Source organism: Oncorhynchus nerka, linkage group LG10 (assembly GCF_034236695.1).
Source record: "Oncorhynchus nerka isolate Pitt River linkage group LG10, Oner_Uvic_2.0, whole genome shotgun sequence".
Lineage (NCBI taxonomy): Eukaryota > Metazoa > Chordata > Actinopteri > Salmoniformes > Salmonidae > Oncorhynchus > Oncorhynchus nerka.
Window position 1 is genome coordinate 61,939,571 of NC_088405.1, and position 7,435 is coordinate 61,947,005.

A 7,435-nucleotide genomic window follows, 5' to 3' on the forward strand; every position below is an offset into this window, starting at 1 on the left:
CCTTTAATTAGAATTCTCGAAAGACACTTTTTTTTTACCTTTATTTAAGCAGGGAGTCACCATTGAGACAAGGGTCTCTTTCACAAGGGAACCCTGCATATACAATTGAATAAGAAACTCAAAAATCAACTATAATATAAAAAAACAAGTAAAATACAGCACAACACAAATATTCAAGAAAAACAATTACATTGCTCAGTATGGTCCCCAATCAATATTTTTAATTGCCTCAGCGGCACAAGAACATCCAATTCTAATGGATTTTGTAGTTGGTTCCAGCAGAGGTGCTTTAAAAATAAAAATTGGATTTACATAGTTCGGTGTAGAACCGAGGAACCTCAAGAGTTTGCAAACCTTGTGAACTGGTTTGGTATTTCGATTTTAACACCGAATTTAGGTAGGTCAGAAGCTTGTGTAGTAGAGCTTTGCAAACGAAAAGGGAATAATGAAGTGATATACGGGATTTTAAATGAGGACCAGAGAACTTTTTGATACAGGATGCAGTGGTGAGTATTAAAAATGTCATCTGTGATAAAGTGAAGGGCGCTATGGTAGACGACATCCAAAGCTTAAGAGTAGTAACTGCTGCAATCTGGTAAATGGTGTCACCATTGTGAAGAACTGTCAGGAAAGATGACTATACAATCTGCTACCTGCTATTTAGGGAGAGCTTTTAACTTGCTCATCCGTATTTTTTATTTATTTTACCTTTATTTAACTAGGCAAGTCAGTTAAGAACAAATTCTTATTTTCAATGACGGCCTAGGAACAGTGGGTTAACTGCCTGTTCAGGGAAAGAACGACAGATTTGTACCTTGTCAGCTCTGGGATTTGAACTTGCAACCTTTCGGTTACTAGTCCAACACTCTAACCACTAGGAACAACACGAGAAAGAGAGGAAATAAAGGTAAACTAATGATGTAATGGAATGATGCAAACATTAAATCTTTGTCAATACAAATGCCCAGATATTTATAGGCGGGAACCCAATCTATGGAAGTACCATCCAATGAATAAATATGTAGTTCATTAGAAACATTTTGCAAGAATTAGCAAGAACAACATACAGTATATTTAGTTTTGCCTGCATTAAGTACACATTTTAAACCAACCAGGGCTTTCTGGAAGGCAACAGATTGCTGCTCTAACTTAGCCTTGTCAACAGTTGGGGCAATGGCATACATAAGTGTCATCTGCATAAAGTTAACTGATAGACCAATATTATTTATATAAATAGTCAAAAGAACAGGTCCCAATACCGACCTCTGCGGTACACCTTTTGTAAAACTAGACTTGACACCATCAGAAATCAGGCATTGTGTCCTATCTGACAGGTAATTCTCAAACTACTTGCAAGAAGCCTGATACAGAAATATGTATCACCCTTTGAATGAGAATGTAATGTCGAAGGCCTTGGAAAGGTGTATAAATAAGGCAGCACAATGGTTTTTTATGATCTAAGCAATTTAACACATCTAGAAACAATTTAACACATGCTATAAAACAAGCATAGCAGCTGATACGGTCTAAAACCAAGATTGTTGCACATTTAAAATAGAATGAGAAGTAAAACAAGTTCTTAGCTGAGAGGGATAGTAAAACTATCTGGTGTGTTCCTTGTTCTTCATGATGCTCTCTGCGCTTTTAACGGACCTCTGAGACTATCACAGTGCAGGTGCATTTATACGGAGACTTGATTACACACAGGTGGATTGTATTTATCATCATTAGTCATTTAGGTCAACATTGGATCATTCAGAGATCCTCACTGAACTTCTGGAGAGAGTTTACTGCACTGAAAGTAAAGGGGCTGAATAATTTTGCACGCCCAATTTTTCAGTTTTTGATTTGTTAAAAAAGTTTGAAATATCCAATAAATGTCGTTCCACTTCATGATTGTGTCCCACTTGTTGTTGATTCTTCACAAAAAAATACAGTTTTATATCTTTATGTTTGAAGCCTGAAATGTGGCAAAAGGTCGCAAAGTTCAAGGGGGCCGAATACTTTCGCAAGGCACTGTAAATGGATAATATTTGGATAATAGGCTGAAATCGAATCCAATCAGCCTGTCAGGAATGGAGCTCGCCCACTGTAAATATTATACACAAAACATGAAGTGTCCTTTATATACTTAATAAATATAAACACAACATGAAACAATTTCAAAGATTTTGCCGAGAAACAGTTCATATAAAGAAATCAGTCGATTTAAATAAATAAATTAGGCCCTAATCTATGGATTTCACATGACTGGACAGGGGTGCAGCTATGGGTGGGCCTGGAAGGGCATAGGCCTACCCACTGGGGAGCCAGGTCCAGCTGGAAAAACTGATGTGTTATGGCTTTACACCCCCTGCTATATTGTGGAAAAATAGGTAATTGTCTAACAGAACACAGAGGGTGTTCTTTAACGGAAGCCTCTCCAACATAATCTAGTTAGAGTCAGGAATTCCCCAGGGCAGCTGTCCAGGCCCCTTACTTTTTTCAGTCTTTAAGAATGACATACCACTGGCTTTGAGTAAAACCAGTGTGTCTATGTATGCGGATGACTCAACACTATACACGTGAGCTAGTACAGCAACTGATATTACTGCAACACTTTTCCATTTTCTACTAAAATGACACCCAAATCTAACTGCCTGTAGCTCAGGACCTCAAGCAAGGATATGCATATTCTTGATACCATTTGAAAAGGAAACACTTTGAAGTTTGTGGAAATGTGAAATTAATGTCAGAGATAACACATTAGATCTGGTCAAGGATAATAAAGAAAAAAAACATGCGTTTTTTTGTTCCATCATCTTTGAAATGCAAGACAAAGGCCATTATATGACTTAGGACTCTAGGCGCAATTTATATTTTGGCCACTAGATGGCAGCATTGTATGTGTAACGTTTTAGACTGATCAAATCAAATGTTATTTGTCACATACACATGGTTAGCAGATGTCAATGCCAGTGTAGAGAAATGTTTGTGCTTCTAGTTCCGACAGTGCAGTGATATCTAACAAGTAATCTAAAAATTCCCCAACAACTACCTAATACACACAAATCTATAGGGGTGAATGAGAACATGTAAATGTAAGTATTTGGATGAGACTGATCCAATTAACCATTGCATTACTGTTCAAAAAATGTTGTATCAAGTCTGCCCAAATGTGCCTAATTGGTTTATTGATACATTTTCAAGTACATAACCGTGCACTCTCCTCAAACAATATCATTGTATTTTTTCACTGTAATAGCTACTGTAAATTGGCCAGTGCAGTTAGATTAACAAGAATTTAAGCTTTCTCCCATAAGACATGTCTATGTCCTGGGAAATGTTTGTATTACTTTCAACGTCATGCTAATCACATTAGTGCACATTTGCTCAACCGTCGCACGGGGGGGGGGGGGGGGGAGTTCAGAATGTGTGGCAAGGAATAAGTTAGTACTAAATATTTATTTTTAAAAAAAAATTAAAAGCATTGTATTTATGACAACAAAAAACTATCACGGCAACTGGTTTGATACATTCCCATCTGAAGTACTTACATTCAGTAATCTTGCTCTGGTTTGTCATCCTGAGGGTTCCAGAGATAAAATGTAGCATAGTTTTGTTTGATAAAATCTATTTTTATATTGAAAGGTAGGAACTGGGTTTACACCTTTCCAACAAGTCGGTTCGTCAAATTTCTAGAGCTGCCCCGGTCAACTGTGCTGTTATTGTGAAGTGGAAACGTCTAGAAGCAACAATGGCTCAGACGCGAATTGCTAGGCCACACAAGCTCACAGAACGGGACCAGCCCAATGCTGAAGCGCGTAAAGATCATCTGTCCTCGGTTGCAACACTCACCACAGTGTGACAAACTGCCTTTGGAAGCATTGTCAGCACGATAACTGTTTGTCAGGAGCGTCAACAAACAAATCTAGGTTTGGCAGATGCCAGGAGAAAGCTAAATGCCCGAATGCATAGTGTAAACTGTAAGGTTTGTTGGCGGAGGAATAATGTCCTGGGGCTGTTTTTCATTGTTCGGGCTAGGTCCCTCAGTTCCAGTGAAGGGAAATCTTAACACTACATCATACAATGACATTGTAGATGATTCTGTGCTTCCAACTTTGTGGCAACAGTTTGGGGAAGGCTCTTCCCTGTCTCAGCATGACAATTCCCCCATGCACAAAGCGAGGTCCATACAGAAATGGTTTGTCAAGATCAGTGTGGAAGAACTTGCACAGAGCCCTGACCTCAACCCCTTCGAACACCTTTGGGATGAATTGGAATACCGAATGCAAAGCCAGGCCTAATCGCCCAACATCAGTGCCTGACCTCACTAATGCTCGTGGCTGAATGGAAGCAAGTCCACGCAGAAATGTTCCAACTTCTAGTGGAAAGCCTTCCCAGAAGAATGGAAGCTGTTATAGCAGCAAAGGGGGAACAACTCCATATTAATGCCCATGATTTTGGAATTAAATTTCAACGAGCAGGTGTCCACATATTTTCAAAACATCAAATCGAAAGAGTCTTATTTTCTACAGAAATTATATCAATATTGCTGTTCCCATTTGAAACATAAGACAAATAGTATGGATAAATAATGTAGCACTAATATCAACCAGAGCATACTGTATCAATTACATGGTTCATAGTAACCAGCAAAGAGTCTCAAGACTGTTCCTTCCTCCCCCTATGCCCTGTTGGACAGAATGACCTGAGGGGTTTGGAGGTTCTCAGGTTCAGAATTAAAACCATGTAGACCGTGGGTTGTAACTCACCACTTAGGCTCTCTGAGCATATTTTGGCAGCACTGAAACATGGGAAAACACAGCATGTCCAGTACTTGCATAATCCACCACATGTCTGTATTGGATTAAGATGGGGAGGGCGGAGAAGGAGATTCCTGGTTGTTTCTCACATTTAGGGAGAGCAGCAGTTTTTACCCACTGCATCTGGAGGGGCCCCATTCAATAGAGTATGCTGAAATTAATGGGGCAATCTGGCCGGGGTTCATTGTCCAATGAGGAGCTGGGTGAGAATCAGTGTTTGTTCTAAACACAGTGATGCTCACAGGTCAAACTCTCTTCTCGTAACCTCTTGCAAAGAGCAACACACAAATAGCCCACAAGAACATGTCTGTTTGGACTAATTTCACCAGAGAGTTGAGAATATGTCCCACTGACTGTGAAAGATACAAATTGTGTGTCCTCTATGTCCTATTCAAACATTTCATAGCCCTGAAAAACAATGTGACGGTATTTGTTTGTTTTTACATGACATAGTTTGTATGTTTTTACAAGCTAATAATGGAAATGGTGTAGCTGTGTGTCATATACAGATTATGTAATTCAATACTTTAATATTTAAATGTATTTGACCTTTATTTAACTAGGAAAGTCCGTTAAGAACAAATTCTTATTTTCAATGACGGCCTAGGAACAGTGGGTTAACTGCCTTGTTCAGGGGCAGAACAACAGATTTTTACCTTGTCAGCTCGGGGATTCAATCTTGTAACCTTTCTATAAAAGCCTGTATCAGATTTAGTTTGACGGCTGAATTACATTAAGGGCTGAAAAAAAGAGTGACATGCATGGATTACTAAACTATCTTGTGTCAACCCCCCACTCAGCTACAGGTTCGCTTATACAAATATTTAGCATACGCATGTCCAAACAGTCAGATAGATACATTTCACAGCTTCCTTAATTAACTGGAAGAGTTCACTGCAGTAGCTGTGGGAAACCTTAGCCATGACACCCAAAGCTAACTGACTGTCTTATCTCTCATATAATGAGAGTGACTGATGGAGCCAAGGGAAAAAACACATCAGTTATCGTGTGTGACAACAGTCCACGATGCATGACTGCATGTATGAAAAGAGATTGGCACTTGCACTACCCGAAACAAAATCAATTTTACAGTGTATCCACATCAACAGCCTACAGTAAAGACCCATGTGGATGTGAGTTTCTCCAATATGGGGTGAGGAGGAAAATGCCCCTGAGAATGTGCCTGTATCCGGGAGAAAAAAAGGGAACATGACTGTGGGACCAGAAAAGGCACAGGATGCAAATATGGGGGAGCAAGAGCCTGGGGAGCGATAAAACTGTGACATGATGTCAAAGGGGAGACAAATGCTTTTGCTCCATGTACTGTGAACCCAGTGGTGGCTCAGAAAGAGGAGGAATGTCCTGTTACTATGGAAATGACACCGACTCATCTGAAGCTATGTATAGATAAATTTCAGAAAGAATTAGGATAGAGGTAACTTCATCCGTTCTCACATGTTAATGTCCATTGGGAGCATCTGGCAATGACTAAGCCCTAAGAGTCTTTAGATAGACCTGCTGTCCTCAAACTATACTCAGTTGGCAGCTATTCACATGTTTTCATGTAATGTCAGACTAGGAAATTATAGAAAATAGACCTTTAAATACTTTATAATGTATCATTGTTTGTAACAGCTACCACTAGTCATCACAATCTTCCCATTGTATTTTTAAAAAATCTTGTAAAAGAGTTAAGGGGCACAAGTAAATTCCTGTAGAATCTTCACGTGTGAACTGTGAGCCTCACGGCTATCCAAGAGAAACAGATGTCTCCCCTGTGAGTATAGACCCAGTTGGATGGAAGTACTTGGGAATGTTTAAGCAATCTTGAGATTTCCATAAAAATACAAAAATCATAAATCATTGGGGTTTTCCTGGCTTTACAAAACGGTGACGCATTGCAGACCAGGGAACCAATCCCCTACAGAGATCAAAACACCACTGTTTTCCTCAATATTCATAAGTACCCTCAAAGTAATTGATACATAAGCAGTTAAAGGGAACGCTAACATAAGATTCTCTCTGGCCATTCTGGCATTGGAGTATATAGCATAGTAACGTGTTGAACATGTTGCAATAATCAAAACCAGGAAAGGGGATCTCGTTTACCAGGGTCTAATATTCCAGTTCCTAGTGCCTCAGACTGGCCAGGGTCAGACCAGGGTCACATTCCATAAGCAACCTTCATGCTGTGTTTATGGATGGTGTATCTGGGAGGGTATCAGCTTCAGAGACCAATTAAATGGAGGCTCGCCTAGAATACGCCATTGGAGCCAACGATAATGAAACACAGGCTATGAAGGCACACTCACTGCAGTCTATCAAGTCCCAATGACCAGTCAAATTAGTATTCAGTAGGCCTACTACTGCGTAAATGTTTTGATATGAAAGAAAATCAAAATGTCTCTCCTTTCCATACCCCTATTTTTCTTCATTTTAAACCACTTCCTCTAAACATGGACATGGTTCATAAAAATGCTGGTTTTACCTGAATGGCAAACACTGTCGCCCTCTAGTGTTTCATACCAAATACTCCTCTTAAATCATCCACACGTCTTTGCATGACTATCACAACACTTTTCCATTTGCACGGTTTCACTGCTCAGATTAAAAAGTGAGAAGAGTGGAGA